The sequence below is a fragment of the Myodes glareolus genome, chromosome 23 (genome assembly GCF_982192425.1).
Source record: "Myodes glareolus chromosome 23, mMyoGla1.1, whole genome shotgun sequence".
Taxonomy (NCBI): domain Eukaryota; kingdom Metazoa; phylum Chordata; class Mammalia; order Rodentia; family Cricetidae; genus Myodes; species Myodes glareolus.
Genome location: NC_142048.1, coordinates 7,425,828 through 7,442,015, shown reverse-complemented (window position 1 = coordinate 7,442,015; position 16,188 = coordinate 7,425,828). Strand labels below are relative to the sequence as shown.

General features: G+C 42.2%; 1 protein-coding gene across 5 annotated transcripts in view; it reads right to left on the bottom strand.

Moving 5' to 3' along the window:
• Nucleotides 1-16,188, bottom strand: part of Psd3 (pleckstrin and Sec7 domain containing 3) — a 536,277-nt gene that overhangs the window by 243,737 nt on the left and 276,352 nt on the right. Inside the window, exon 1 of one of the 5 annotated variants that reach the window (XM_048442762.3) lies at nt 15,898-16,173. The exons of the other annotated variants lie outside the window; for them this stretch is intronic. The gene's annotated coding sequence lies outside the window, so the exon portion shown is untranslated. Of the gene's footprint in view, nt 1-15,897; nt 16,174-16,188 lie in introns of those variants that run through there. 5 annotated transcript variants of the gene reach the window in all.

Below are 16,188 nucleotides of genomic sequence, written 5' to 3'. Positions count from 1 at the left end.
AGAAAAGACTGAACAGAGTATAAACTATTCCATCATAAACCATGGTGGCTTGGATCACTGCAACACTGAATACTGAATTATGAGTTATTGCCATGTATGGTGAAGTAAAGTTGGTCAGATTTGTGTAGTTGGGAACTAGAGGCATGGTGGAATTACCTAATGAGTGAGAGGTTGGAGACTCCTGACATGCAAAGTATTCCAAAGGAATGGTAACCATGACATAAAGTGTGATGAACTAGTCATAGTTTTCCAGCACACACTAGAACATGTAACTGCTAAAATCAAATACACTCCTCTACATACTCTCTATAATTAACTCACATACCACAAGGTACCTGACCTATACTTTGAAAAGCACTTACTTCAAATAAATGCAATACAGGTATATCACAGGAGACCTGACAGGCATTAATTATCCCATGTAGGTTTTACCTAACTACACAGAGGTACCCCATAGTCACATACAGTGACCAGTTTAATGTAAGGAGTAGCAATGCTATTTTTGAAGACTAACAGATTTTTCTTCTCTGCATTTGTCAGGATGTCTTCACTATTATCTATTTTGTTTTATGTGTGCTTCACCAATTGTCTTCAATAAACAAAATTCATTCCTATAAATTAAAAACCTTTCAAGATATATATATATATGTATGTATATATATGTGTGTGTGTATATATATATATATCTTGTTCAAATTAAATTTTTATTTCTAGTTTATCTATATAGGGCTTTAATTATATATCCAAAAGACCAAAAGGAAAGCAGGGATCTGAAATGAAACAATTCATAGGAAACAGTAATACATTAAAGAAAACTAGGCTCTGAACTTCAAACAGTAGTGACACTGAGAATACATACAATCTTGAAAATTCAATCAATAGCAATAACAAATCAAACACAAATCCTCAAAAGTAACTATACAAGCTGTGATGGTTTGCATAAGAAATCTCCCTCATAGACTCATGTATCTGAGCACTTGGTCAGCAGTTTGGGGGTCCCATTGAGGGAGCTTGTGGAACCCTCAGGAGGTTGAGCTGAGCCTGTCTAGAGGAAGCAGTCACTGCAGGCAGGGCGGGTGTTGAGAGCTTACAGCCACGCCTCACTTCCAGTTCACTCAGGGTTTTGTGTTTGAGGCTGAAGATGTGACTTCCCAGCTTGCTGCTCCAGTGGCCTGCCGCCATTCCCCCGTATTATTATGGACCCACACTCTGGAGCCATAAGCCAAAATAAACTTTCTTCCATAAGTCGCTTTTGATTACGGTGTTTTATCATAGCAACCAAGAGTAATTAATAGATATACCAAATTTCAAACACTAAGGAACCAGCCATAACCAAGTTCTTTTCACAGCCCAGGAGCTGCCTTTCATTGTGATTTCGGTGCTCTGTGACAAGCAAGTCTTTTCTGATACATGAGATACCATGACACCATATCTTAGCAAGCTACTCAAATGTTTTCACATGAATGGAACTTAAAATGTCACCTGAGTAAAATAAACATGCATATGTATAAGCAGAACAGAAGGGGATGTGAGTGTATGCTCACTGAAGATCAGTGTAAGCTCTAAAAGGGGGTGATTATGATGGCCTCTCTGCTCTAAAGTGCAACGTTCACAGATTAAACTGAAACAAGTACAAAGTAAGCACAATTACACAAAGTGAATGAAATGAGAAATTAAGAGCTAAAAGTGCTCTGGTCCCCTCCCAAGGTTTGCAAGCAATTTTCCACTTTGACAAAGAACAAAGATGTCTTTGCACTGGTTTATCTATGAAACAACACAATGTAAATCAGGGGGATTGTTCCTAAGGAGAGAGTCAGTATAGGGAAGAAATGATAAGAGAACTCTTCTAAAGACCTGCCAAGTGCAGACACTGCTCTTGGGCTCTCTAGTAAAATGTATGATCATAGAGTGATCTTAAGGCATGTCATCTATACAATGAGTCATGTGACTTAACTAGTTAATGATACAGTGAAATCATATAATGCCCTTGACAACTCACACTAGAATTCACCTTACCATCTCAAGCAGGGCTCCGCCTATCTAAAACAATCTCCCTTGAATAATACTTGAAGTTAAGGTTTAGGTTTGTGGAGAGCCAAGGATTCATGGTGTGGCCAAGAAGCATTAAGAATAAAAAACTACCCTGCAGGCCAGCATTGCCTTAGCACTTTTGGGAACAAGGAGCATAGATTTCCTTGAAAGGAAATGTACTGATTCTCCCTTCTTGGTTCTCTGCTTCCCAAGAGCCTTTCTGTAATTGGCAAACCCACATAATTCTATCCTGTCCTTTCTTAAAAAGCACAGAGTTGAGGAGATATGGTTAAGTATATGAAAGCCAAAGTTAAACATTTTTAAAAAATGACAATACATCATAAAATAGAAACTTGGGTTAACTGCATTTCAAGAAACTTTTATAACTAGACCTTGCTCTTTTTTTGGGGGGGGGGGGCTTGTTCCTCAGTCTCTGTGAATGCTACAAACAAACAAACAAGCCCAGCTAATCTGACAAAGTCAGCAGGGCATGCCATCTGAATGAGAAAATCCATCTCAAAGCACTAGTTCCAGAGTCTGCCTTCCTCCCAGACAGCTAGGGAACTGCAGAGTATCTGCAGCCCCACTTGAGAGAATGCAGGCCATTCCAAGGGTTCTTTTCACCAGTTTTTGGCATCCTTAATTCACCACAGCTGGTGTAGAAAAATATTGCCAGTCCAAAAATGTATTTCCTCCACTAAGCAAGCACACACCTAATCGTTTCAATCCTTTTAAAGGAAAACATTTTCTTAGGCATGAAGCAAGAGAAACAATAGCACCAGTAAAATAAGTTTGCTTGTTTGTTTGTTTTGTTTTCTGTTAAAAGGTCCACTGTCAAAGGGACAATTTCCCTCTCTGGCTTCTTCCACACCAAAGCATCTCCTATTGGCTCTTCCTGTCACAATCCTATGGCCCTTGAAAGGATAGTCAGCTCCAAGCAGAGACGGGGAGTGACTGGCCCCAGGAAGCCACAGGGGAAGCCTGCATTCAGAAGGCAACTTCTGCAGATGGAAGGAGGGACAAAGGAGGCTCACTCACCCAAGGGAAGGAAAGCCACTCCTCAGTGGATTCCACAGGTCCTTTCCGGAACACAGTCTTCACCTCTGCCATTAGCCACTGTGAGCCATCTCAGCGCTGAGTTCAAGTACAAACCTGCTTATTCCACAAGTGCCTCACTCATCGCACAAGCGAGATTTGAGCGTGGCAGCAGTTCTCCCATGACACAGTGACGACACAAGCCTGCCTGCAACTGTACCGTCCCTGCCTCCCACACAGCCGCTGCAGTGGACTAGCAGACATGGCAGGTACTGAGCAAGAGTTGGTGGTTATCTCTCCCCCATCATTCACAGAGGCAGACTATGCAATACTATGACTTCATAAAACTCCTCACTCCTCCCACCAGCTGCAACTCCACATAGCAATTTCCATTATTACATGGAGGAGCAAAATACTGGCTCGTGCTCAGCAGAAGCAGTTATTCCATAAGTGCTTTAGGGATCATATTATTAATCCTTTTGTACTTTAGTCTTTAACAAAATTACTAGGCCATATTTCAAAGCAATGTGACAGCCAAGAAAATAAGCCTGAAGAAGCCTAATAGAAAGTCAGCCCTCACTAGGATGGGTGCACCACATCGCTGTTTGCACCTAATGTTCTCAGTCACTCTCAGCAGTAGGTATGCAGGGGAAGGGGCTAAGTGGTGATGATCACATGATTTCCCCAGAGATGGCAGAGGTGAGTGGGGGGGGGGGGCAGGAGGATGTATGAAAGAGAGATAGAAAGGGAAGGAGGGGGAGAGAGATTTTATAAGTGAGATCTAACTGCTCACTCGGGCTGAGGTAAACCTTCAATGGGATTGCTAACAGACTCTACTCACAACTTTATCTGAACTCCACTCAGAGCGCTCAGACAAACATAACAGATAACATGTATTAAGTACCCTCATCTTTCCAGGCACTGTCCTGAGACTTTTGTGGTCTTTCAAATTCACAAGAGCTCCATGTCAATTTGACAAACAAGAAAAATGAGACACATCCTAATAATACTTGTGACAGAGCTAGGATGTATTTCCAGGGACTCTTACTTTAGGGGCTTTGCGGTACCCCTCACGTACCTTTCAGTAGATTCGCAGAGAGGTAAAATGGAAAACTACGTTGTGATGACCTGGAACAGCAGGATATAGGGAAGCATTTAAATGTTTCATGAATGACTGTGTGACTTTGGGCAACTGTCCTTATTTCCTTTGTTTCAGAACTTCTAACATATAATCCTGCATGTGTGTTGAGAGTAAGGAGTTTACAAGAGTAGGTGGATATCCTAACTCCAAAAGTCTATTGTAATTTATATCAACAAAGTTGATTAGAATACGATGTGCTATCTTTGTGTTCAAAAAGAACTTAGTATAAATCAAAACAAACAAAGAACAACAACAAAACATGATTTCTGTTGGATGAAAATAAGAGTTTACAACCACAATTACCCGGCAAGCCCAGGGCCAGCAGTAACAACTCTGCCTAAGGCAGTGAGGTAGCATCCACACTAGTCGGCTGCCTGAGAAATTAGATGAATGTGTCTATGACAGCTCGCTAACGTGTATATCACATGCATGTGTGCTCAGCACAGCATGACCATCAGTGGGAGATAAGTCATGCACCCTGGTGAGGACAAAAGACAGCTCTTGAGAGTAGGCGGGAGTCCAGAGTGGTGCTGCACAAACCAACTCTTCAAGCTTCTCAGCCTGCTGGTAAAACTGGGAGTTCCTCCTTACGTTCACACACACACACACACACACACACACACACACACACACACACACACACCAGGAATAATTTAACACCCACTAACTGAGAAACATGCTCGGAGGAAAGGGCCGGGATGCTTTCTGGAACTGTAAACAAGAAGTTCAGGCACTGGGAAGTGGACAGGAGAAGGCTGCAGAATGGAGGTGAGCTTTCCTGGGGTTCTTCTGAGTTCCACACAGCCACTATCACTGAGTCATGCTAGGATGAGCCCTGAAAAGATAAAGAATTCTCTGAGACTGTTGACAGACCCCCCATTCCTTACTAATCAGAATGAAGGGTCTCAGGATGTTTCAGAAAGACAGGTAAAGAAAGTCTCCTATACCAAGGAGAGAGAGCTAGGAGAGAACCCTGACTGCCTGAGCATATGAGGGTAACAAAGGGAACTAGATGCATGAACTAACCAGAGACCCTGGTCCCTTCCTTTGGTCAATTAAAAACTCTATCGTGAAAAAGAATACTCCAGGCTAACAAAAATGTAGGGGAGGGAAAGCTGAGAAGCTCTGTCCACCAGTCACAGCAGGAGGGCGGTGAAAAGGCCGCTCTGCTGTTTCTAAGGCAACAGCCCTGTAAGACTTCACCATTCTCTCAGGGTCACTAATATTTCAAGAGAACTCGAATACCAGCAGGAAAGAGTTCCCACCGGCTACTGTTGGACACAGGGATTCAAGGGACCAGTTCACCAATACTGTGGCCCAGGTGAGGAACCCACAACAGCGGCTGGGACCAGAACCACAAGCGTGCCCTGCAGCATCACTATGTGATCCGCACAACTACAGCTCACACGCCCTTTTATAACCTGCATGTGGTATGGAGACGACTAAGAAACACAGACAGTTTGGCATAAAAAATGTAATCATCGGGGGCTTACGTGGAAAAAAAATGGCCCTTTCTCAGAGAATTCTGGATTTCACATAGTAGAAGGAGAAAAATGACTCCCTATCCTCTGACCTCCATACATGCACACAGGAACAAAGTCCCTCTCTCTCTCTCTCTCTCTCTCTCAAATAAACACAATGTAAATTTTTTCCAGAGTGTATACAATTTTAGCCAGGTGTGGTGAAACATGCCTGTGATCTCAGAACTGGGGAGACTGAGGCAAGAGACAGATTTCTGAATTAAGGTCAGCTTGAGCTATAACCGCAGACTCTAGCTTAAAAAGATCTATTTTCAGGTCTAATATTCAGCCAAAAAGAGCTCTTTGGAAATATTTTAGACATAGACAGGCATTAAGGAAGAAGAAAGCAGGTGTGGTGTCACAGAACTATATCCCAACTCTACGGGAGACCAGAAGGAACGCCGCAACCCTTGACTTTCTGCCAGTTTGGACAACACAGCGAAAATATGTCTTTAAGATTAATAATACTGACTGTTAGTGACCAAAAAATGAGTTTGCCATCTAGAGAATGTCTTTTGAAATGCTGAGCTGCAGATGCCTTCCTCTAGTGAACTCTGGGGCACAGATCTATAAAATTTCCTGTTATTCTACTTTTTCTAAGGAGATACTCAGCTTCCATGCCCATTTTCCCATGGTGACTGAAGACTGGCCCTTTGCTGTAGCTATTAATAAAGTCATCAGAGGGTTACAGGAGTTCATTATGAAGTCGCCAATCAGCAGAGACATCACACAGCATGCGGAATCACACCACCATGCCAACAACCACGGCCAGAGGATCAACACTGAGTCTCTCATTTTATCCCCATCTGCGTTCACATACTATAGTAACATGGGGAGTTAAGGAAACCTGTCCTGACACACTGCACAGAACTCTACAATCTGTAGTACGCTCAGCTTTTCTCAAACACTTTTAAGATATACTTCAGTCTACACTTCTGACCAAACACCGAGAACGGCACAAAATATAAAGGGAAAACTATCAGTGAGTATGCTGCTCTGCCCTTTGCTCCTAACCTGAGCTCTGTGATTCTGAGCACTGAGATGAGGATCACGGAAGCACGCAGGAACACAGAGACGGCAGGTGGCAGGCACTGACGGTGCACACACTAGCTCCAGGCCCTGCAGGGCCCTGCAGTAGGCACTTGGTAAATAGGATCTCCACGGATCCTCTTAACAGTTCCAAGGAGTTATTACTATAACTATTTTTCAGAGAACCAGAGGGATTTTTACCCAAGGCAACATTTTCAGGAAATAGCCACCTTGAGCTATGATGAAAAATACTTTAAAAAAAGATGAAGACCTAAACTCTACACAAGATTCTGTTGCTTGCATAGAGTTTGGTCCTATATGATGTCCAGAAACTAGTTTGATAAAATTCCAACAGTGGCAAAACTTCAATTAATGCCCTTTAACTCATATAAAATTTTAATTATCTAAATAATTTATCTTCCCAAAGGAAAAAGCACAAGCGCTCTCTTAATTCTTTTTCTAATATGATGATGCGACAGAAAGGAATGAAGGAGGAAGTCCCCTGCGAGCTCCAGAGAGTAAGACTGTCTGCGAGTTCATCTGTTCATTGCTTACCCCTGCTATAGTAACACTCCGCAGTGTCACATACACCTTCTAGTGAAGTGTAGACTTCTATACCAGTGGGAACTCTTCCATATATTTATCTTGGCAACTTATCCTCCTCCTATCTGACGTATTTTTAGGCCTTATTTTTCTGTACCCTTGGACTCAAACCACACTGAGATTGAACCACGTCCACTGAAAACATTACAAAGCAGCAAATGAAAACACTGGATTTGTTTCTGTTTAGCCACACCTCTACTCTACCTTAAATAGAATGGACTCCTTTCACTGGGAAAAACAAGATTACCAGGCAAGTCTTTAGTACATAAACAATAACTTAATTGGGAGACTAACCACATGAGCATCAGGAACTTTCTATAGAAGAGAAAATATGTGTAGCCAAATTCTGGGGTAAGCTAGTGAGCAGAGCATTTACTATGGGTATAAAGAAAATAATGAGGCTACAGGGCTGGGATCTGGGACAACTGTTCCATACAAAGCTGGTTACAATGACCAGTTCATTCAGTAACACAGTAAAAAGGCTCTGTGCTCAAATCTTGGAATGTACTGCCATAAGTTCACAATCTGGCCTACATTTTCTAAAATCTTATTTAAATAAAGTTATATTTTAAGGGTAGGTATATTCTAAAGGGAAAAAACCATGAGGCAAGACGACGGTGATTATACCCTACAACACTCCAACTATCAAGAGCCTGCTTCACTATTACCATTCTGATTTGATCCTAATTCTCTTAGAAGAGTGCAGCATCTGCAGAGATTAGAGATGCTGTGCCTTAAAGTGAGTGGGGGGCAGGAACATCAGCAGTGAACAGCAGCACCAGCAATGGTGGCCTGTACTGGCCGGGAGATGCAGGTGCTGAGAATTTACAGCAGCACCACCCCACTGGCCTGTCCCATTTGTCTTTCCAGACATAAGCATGGCAGCAGCGTTCTCCTCAGTCACTACACCCAGGGCACAGCATGAGGTTTCTAAACTGGGGACCCCCGGAAACACCCTATCAACAACTTGCTAACTGCATTACTCATTCGGGAGGGAGGCAACAATATCCTTTGACTTTCTTTTTTCCTAGGTTGCCAACAAGTGAAGATTTCTGAGTTTCAAGACCAGAACTAAGAAACACGAATGAACTGCACATCTAGTATAAAAACCAGACTGCAAGATATAATGAAACTGTTGTTTTGAAGAGAATAAACAAATGCGAAATTCTGCTGGGGACTTAGCTCCATGGCAAGGGAACTTTCCTAGCACATGCAAAACCCTGAGTTCCATCCCCAGAACCACCCCGAAGTTCTGTTAACTAATAGAAAAGACCAAGTACAGGTATGATAACCTTCACTACTGCAAGTCACCGGCATGAGCTGAAAGAGAAGTGCTGACAGAGCTGGGGAGAACAGCATCCTCCGATGGAAACAAGATCTATTTTAAACAAGACAATTAGTCAACTCCCAAATGTCCTTGTAAAATCGTAAAATAAGCTAATGGGGGTGTCAAACTGCCTCAAACCCAGAAAATATACCCTATAAGCAATGCAAGAGTTTTAACTGGCTCTGCCATTATTAAGAAGATAAACCACTGCAAAAAGCAAACGATTCCCTGGACAAGTGTCGATTCCCTCTCAGTGTCGAAGCCCTGAACCTGAAGGCCTGCAGACACGTCAATACAGGTCATGTAACAGCGAGTGTCCTTGAGGCTTCTGCTGAATAAGAAACACAAAACAGGGGGAAGAGTTTCCCAAGAAAAAACCATATTCATCATAATGGTACAAATAGCTCAAAAGTTCTACTTCCATGCAGGGAAGTTGGGCTGGGAATCACGAATGTTTATGAGAGACTCTAGTCCAAGCAGGGAGCTATAAACTCCTGGCATCTTGATAAATACATCCCAAAATTAATGTACTGAGTAAAAAAAAGGAATAATCAATGTTAAAACATTTTGTGGTGGTCTCGACTTCAGGCTCTCCAAAAACTAAAAGATGGCCTCTGCCTCCCATAGGTTACAGGCTGCACAGGAAACACAAGCAAACCCCAACTAATTCTAACTCCTTTTGCTTCACTGCCTCTCCTCCCTGATGGTATTACTAGGAAAGAAAGAAATCATAAGCTCACGACTATTGCCTAGCTGCACTATCTCATTTTTAAGGTGAGATCTGAGAAAGGGTGGCATGTTCCAAATCCTAGAGATAATATGAAATACAAGAAATTCCACTGTTTCGATGTGACAAACCCATGTTGTGCTTTCAGTTATAAAAAGAGAGATTATTTCCTAAACATAGAATCTACAGTATCTACACTACATAGCCAGGAATCATGAAAGAATTACAATCAAAGAGGTAAAGGAACATGTACCTTATGTGGCTTTGTATCACTGCCTCCATGTAAGAACAAGAACCCTCTGAACAAGGCTTAAAAAGCCACAGCCATACAGGTCTATAAAGGTGAGCATCCAAACAAACCAGGCTCCCACAAAGTCAGTCCATGCAGTAGAATAAAAACTCAGTGCCATTGTCCTTGGTTTCTCAGTCAGCCTTCATTGCCAGTCACGTTCAGAGTGACCATTTTGATCACATGCTCCATCACTCCCAGTCCAGCTGGCCTTGGTGAGCTCCCATTAGATCAGTCCCACCGAGACCATCACTCCCAGTCCAGCTGGCCTTGGTGAGCTCCCATTAGATCAGTCCCACCGTCTCAGTGGGTAGACGCACCCCTCGTGATCCTGACCTCCTTGCTCACATTCTCCCTCCTTCTTCTCCTCATTTGGACCTTGGGAGTTAAGTCCAGTGCTCCAATGTGTGTCTCTGTCTCTATCTCCATTCATCGCCGATGAAGGTTCTATGGTGACATGCAAGATATTCATCAGTATGGCTATGGGACAAAACCAGTTCAGGCACCCTCTCCTCTGCTGCCCAAGGAACAATCTGGGGACCTCTCCTTGGATCTGGGAACCCCTCTAGAATCAAATCTCTTGTAAACCCCAAAATGGCTCCCTTAATTAAGATATTTACATTCATGCTCCCATATCCATCCTTCCTCCATCCCATCCATCCCATTCCCCCAAACTTTCCCAAAACCTCCCCTTCTCCCTTCTCTCTACCCATCTCCCCTTACATCCACCTCCCACCCTCCCCGTGCCCCCAAGTTTGCCTGGCAATCTTGTCTATTTCCAATATCCAGAAGGATAACTATATGATTTTCTTCAGGTTCACCTTCTTATTTAGCTTCTCTAGGATCACGAATTATAGGCTCAAAGACCTTTAATTATGGCTAGAATCCACTTATGAGTGAGTACTTACCATATTCCTCTTTTTGGGTCTGGGTTACCTCACTCAGTAAAGTGCTTTCTATTTCCATTCATTTGCATGCAAAATTCAAGATGTCATTGTTTTTTACCGCTGAATAAAACTCTAATGTGTATATGTTCCACACCTTCTTTAACCATTCTTCTATTGAGGGGCACCTAGGTTGTAGACCTGTATGGAGGGGGGAGGACCTTGGACTTCCCACGGGGCAGGGAACCCTACTGCTCTTAAGACTAGAGAGGGAGGGGGAGGTGGGGAGGTGGAGGGAAAAGGGAGGTGGGGAAGAGGTGGAAATTTTAAATAAGTAAATTAATTAATTTAAAAAAGCCACAGCCAATGGTCAGGCAAAAAAAGAAAAAGAAAGACAGAGAGAGAGAATGAAAAAGAGAAAGAGAGAGAGAGAAAGGGAGAAAGAGGGAAGGAGAAAAAGGCAAGGAAGGAGGGGATTATACTCTCCTTTGATCATTGTATTTTCCTTACAAAACTAAATATAACTAGGACTTCAAAATGAGTATGTCAAGGCACTCAACTCAAATTGAGGAAAGGTAAACAATATATATTTCTTCCACAAAAGAACAATACAAAAACTATCCAGTTTAGAAATCCCAAACACTACTGCCAAAGAAAGGGAAATATATATGTCTCCTTTTATGGACTCTCCATTCTAAAGACCCAATAGTCTATGATCATTACTGCTAATTACTTGTTATATTCCATTGATCCAAGTCCACGGCCTCCTCAATTGTTGAATTTGCTCCACAGATTAGACTCTAATTGGTCACAAAGAGTTAATGTACAGAGTCAAATATGATTTCATGGAGTCAACTAATAAAATTTTGTAGTTAGGCTATGAATTATTGAATCATCCAAGACAAGTAAATGAAAGCTTCATAGAGAAAGAGAGAGAGAGAATTAAGAACTTAAATACTGGCACAGCCAGGGCCCAAGTTGGTTTGGATCTCTTTAAACTCTTTCCAGAGTTATGAGGTCCTGAGACATCCCCAGGAAGACCTGCATGCCATTGGCAGAACCTGCTGACTTAGCACATGGTCAGGCAACGAAGCCAGGCTTGCATGCAACTCCTGACATAACTAGATGTCATGACTGGAGTCAGTGGATGCTTCTAATTAAGAATCAAGCTTCATTGTCTCTGTCTGTCCTCTCTCTGCCAGACAATTATGGAAGAGGCCTATTTGGGTTCAATCTATATCTCCCAATTCAGTGTTTTCCTATTAAAATTTGTTTTCTCTTTACTAAAAAAGAGTGACATTTGTAAGATCAGAGTGTAAAATTCAGACTAAACAGCTGAGGCAAGAATAGTCACTAATCTTATGCTTAGGGGCAATAGAAACACAGCAATTTACTGTTATACAATAATGTATAGACTGGCAATTCTTAGCTGTGATTTACATAGATACTTTGTGGCTCTATCACTTTTAAGATTTAGAAAATGCTCAGCCATGTAATCTATATAGCAAGGTTAGTTAAGGTCAAACCCAAAGTCATGACCTAAAACACCAGCTTCACAATGTCAAAAGGTCAGAAAACACAGAACAATATCAAACTTCCATCAACTCATTCCTTAAGTTAATTCACTACTTTCCAACCCTTTTTCTCATGAACATGTGAGATGGCTCAAAGGGTATAGCTATGGACAACGGATGGCTACTAGGGGAGGAAGGGTCCATTTTCTTTAAAGATGTGGTTCTTAGTATGGCCACAATGCTCTAGTGGGTGGGCTCACACCTAGGAACAAACTGATGATATAACTGTAGTCGGCCGGTGCTTCTAAAAACTAAAAATTAAAATAGGACAAGAAATCCAGGGGTAGGGAGGTAAGAGTGGATTTTAGAGTAGTTGGGGAAAGAGATTGAGGTGAATATGATCAAATACTTTATATATATATATTCCCAAAAAATTAATATTTCTTACTTAGTAGTTTTCCTAAAATATTTAAACTGGGGATCAGATATTGTCCTCTAAAATTATGACAGCAAAGCAGAAGAAAGGCAGAGCTGGGAAGACAGCCAGCAGATGCTCCCCACACAAAAGGGTCTTTACTTCACCCTCTGCTTTTGAAGCTGGGGAACTGGGAGATAAAGTGTAACTTTCAGTCTTGACAATCAGTACAGAATGGGGTCAACCTAGGTTCTCAGAGCTTCCCCTACCTAAACCACAACCTAAACAAAAAGGTAGCTTATTTGAGAACACTCTAGGCATAAAAACTACTCTGTTGTCCTCTACCTTCTGAATACAAATTCCTCAGCATGTCACTAGTATTCATGCACAGATAGGCCAAAATCTCCTCAAGGAGATGACACTAAGTCTACGGACACCAGATAATTTCACCGAACTTTCTCTCCTCTTCCCCAGATCCTAAGCCAGATCCGAATTAACCACAGTCTTATAAACAACCCACTAAGACTTAACAAATCCACAGAGCACTCAACACCATCACATACATTATTTTATTCCACAATTGTTCCATTCTGCAAGTAAAGAAGCTGAGAGCCAGAGTCATCTTGGCCAAGGTCACATAGTAAGCAGCAGTAAGGCTGGAAGTTGAACAGAGTCCTGCAGTTCCACGTTCAGTTTAACAGTTTCTACATTCTCCCCACCCAGTGTTGCTGAGGACTCAAAGCCAAACACAACAGCAGACCAAAGAACTGACTGAGCCCCACCCTCAAACCAACTAAGCAATGACTAAAATCCTTGCAGGAACACAGACCTTTAAGATTGGGGTTTTCAGGGCATTTGAATCCCTGACTATCCTCTAAGAACTCAGGGCTGGTCAGATGACCCAAAGCAGTATGAGCAGAGCTGGACCTGTCAAGTCCACTGGGCTCTGGGTGACAGGACCCAGCTGAGCAGGCAGCTCCCTGCAAGGGCACTCCCAAACATTCCAAACTCTGGGGAACTAGAAGGAGGGACTTAACTGTGCAGGGACCTGGCAAACCTAACAGAACTTTCCAGACCACATTTGTACTTTTATACCAGGAAGATAATTTCAAACTAAAATCTCCCCCCAAAACTTCAAATGCTCTGTCTTCTAAAGATACACTGGGAACTTCCAATGGGAGCTCCTCTGGAGAAAAGCAAGGATTTCAATTTGGTTTTTATTAACGCACTGTAGTTTTTTTATATAAAATGTTTTTGAAAACTAGATTAAAGTTGAATTTAACAGCTGCAAGGATTATAACCTACATAGAACTATTATCAGAAAGGCTGACATAATGACAATAATGACATAAACCAGAAGCACAAGTCTACTATTGTTGCCACTATAGACAGAAGGTCTCATGCATTTCAGGCTGACGGCAAAACTCTTATGAAGTCAAGGCTGGTCTGGAGTTCCTGATTCTCCTGCCTAGAATTCCCAAGTCTGAGATGACTGGTGGACATTCCATCTCAGCTCAAGAAAAGTATTTTAATCAAAAGTTTAAGAACCACAGTCTAGACATGGGACCTTTGCCATGTATTACAGGATAAAGAGACTTATTTACAAATCATAATGAAACTTTCATTGACTATAAGCCAAGAAATAGAAAGTTTTGGAGAGAAGTAAAAATAGGCTTAGTGCTTCCTCTGTGCTAGGCATTTCCACAAATCGTGTATGATCTCAACAATTAAAAGTATATTATCCATAACAACAGACCAGGAAATAAGAAGCCATGCATAGGAGTCGCCAGTCCCTGAAGTAATGAGAGGCAAAGGGCAAAGCTGGAGCTACAGGTGGCCTATAAACAGTCACCACCGGGCAGCAGAGGAGCTGTCTAGGGAGAGCACCCACACTCCAGTAGCCCTTCCTACCTAACACACCGTGCGCGTATCACATGCCACCCCTGAGGTGTCTTAAGTGTACAGTTCTGTTCCCCACATTCGAAGATGCTAAAACTGGCATTCCGTCACAGGCCAGAAGTCAGAAATCTTCATAGGTGCTGACGGATTTGCACTTGGATACCCTCAACCTCCTTCTCTCCCTTAAACGTGCATGCAAGGCTGAACCATGGAAATTACTGACTGGAGGATGCGGAACAGAAGTGATATCTGGAGCCTGACCACAAAGCCCCATCTATGTTGACAATATAAGCTCTTCTACATTTTACTAGTGTTCCCTAACAAAGTCTTCTTGAGTACCTGACATAAGTGACAGCCAAAGTTAACACTCATTGAGTTTTTCTTAGGGTAGACTTAACTATGGCAAATGCTCTCCCACACTGTACTTAGTTAGTCTTTACAATAACTATCCCTTATGATAAGTACCATTTTCATCCTTACTTAAATATGGAGAAACTGAACTTCAGGGTGCTTAAGTAAATTATGAGAAGCCAACCCCTGAGAACTAGAGGGCAATGTTAAACTATGGGCTTGTGACTGATAACCACTGCATTATGCTTCCCACAAACATGCCTAGTGTATTTTCTGTTATTACCTTACTATGAGGAAAGTGAAACAAAAATTATCTATACACAGGAGGTCAGAACTTGATACAAATTGGCCAATAAAACAAAGGATATTGTAAATTACTATAAATAGGTACTAAAAATATCTGTGATCAAGTAAAGAAATGCCAATTTGACTAATACATACACACAAACATGCCTGTTACATAATTGGTTAATTAACCTGAGAATTCAGGGCTGGTAGTTTTTGGTGGGTGAGTCTTCAAATATCTTGAGGATGGGTGGAATTATCAATGGGCCACACTCGCTCATGCCCTGTTCTTCAATGTCACTGTGGTCTTATCCTCTGTACTGCTCTGTTTCTGGGACATGACAGCAGACAGAGACCTTCACAGAGATAGATAAACCTGTAGAGCTGAAATATACTTTTTCCTTAGATAACTGGGTAGCCTTTCAAGTAGCAAACCTGTCCCTGCATCCAACACGAATTGTTTCTCCCTATGTCAACTCTCCTTTCAGAGCAGTGACACAGTAAACTAAGAACGGCAACCTTGTGAAACAGAACGATGGCCTTCTGTCTGCGAGGAGCGTCAGGGTTTCACAGAGCTATGTACAATCACATCCAACAACACCGTGGCTCCATTAAGAAAACTCCTCCCATGCCTAAGCACTACCCTGCGCAAAGGACCATCCTCATTTCTGTCAGCCTTACTGAAACAATAAAAAAGGCATTTTAAGTATTTTGCCAGGACTGTCCTATAATATGCGAAATTAAATATTTTCAAGCCCATGTCATTTTCTGTAACTACATCTGTGCAGAATCCAGACTGTCTCAGACCAGAGACCACACAAAGACAATCAACCCAAATTCCTGTTACCTCTGTCAGCAAACAGTTTGAATCTGTCAGGAAAGAAAGGAAGAAAACGCTTCTGCCCCATCTGCTCGGCAAAGTTTCATCCTCCTAGGGCTCTCTTAGCGGACTTCTGAAGCTGCCTCTGTGTGAGTACACACTGCTACACGGACTCCACAGTGACATTCTCCCAGAAGGCCACTCGATCCCCTGGGGGCTGCCTGTGGGACAAGAACTTGAAAGCAGTTTACAGAGTCAGGCCCCTCTTCCCAGCCCCTTCCTTCTGCCAGGCAGCTTCCCTCCAACAGACCTGCTTTA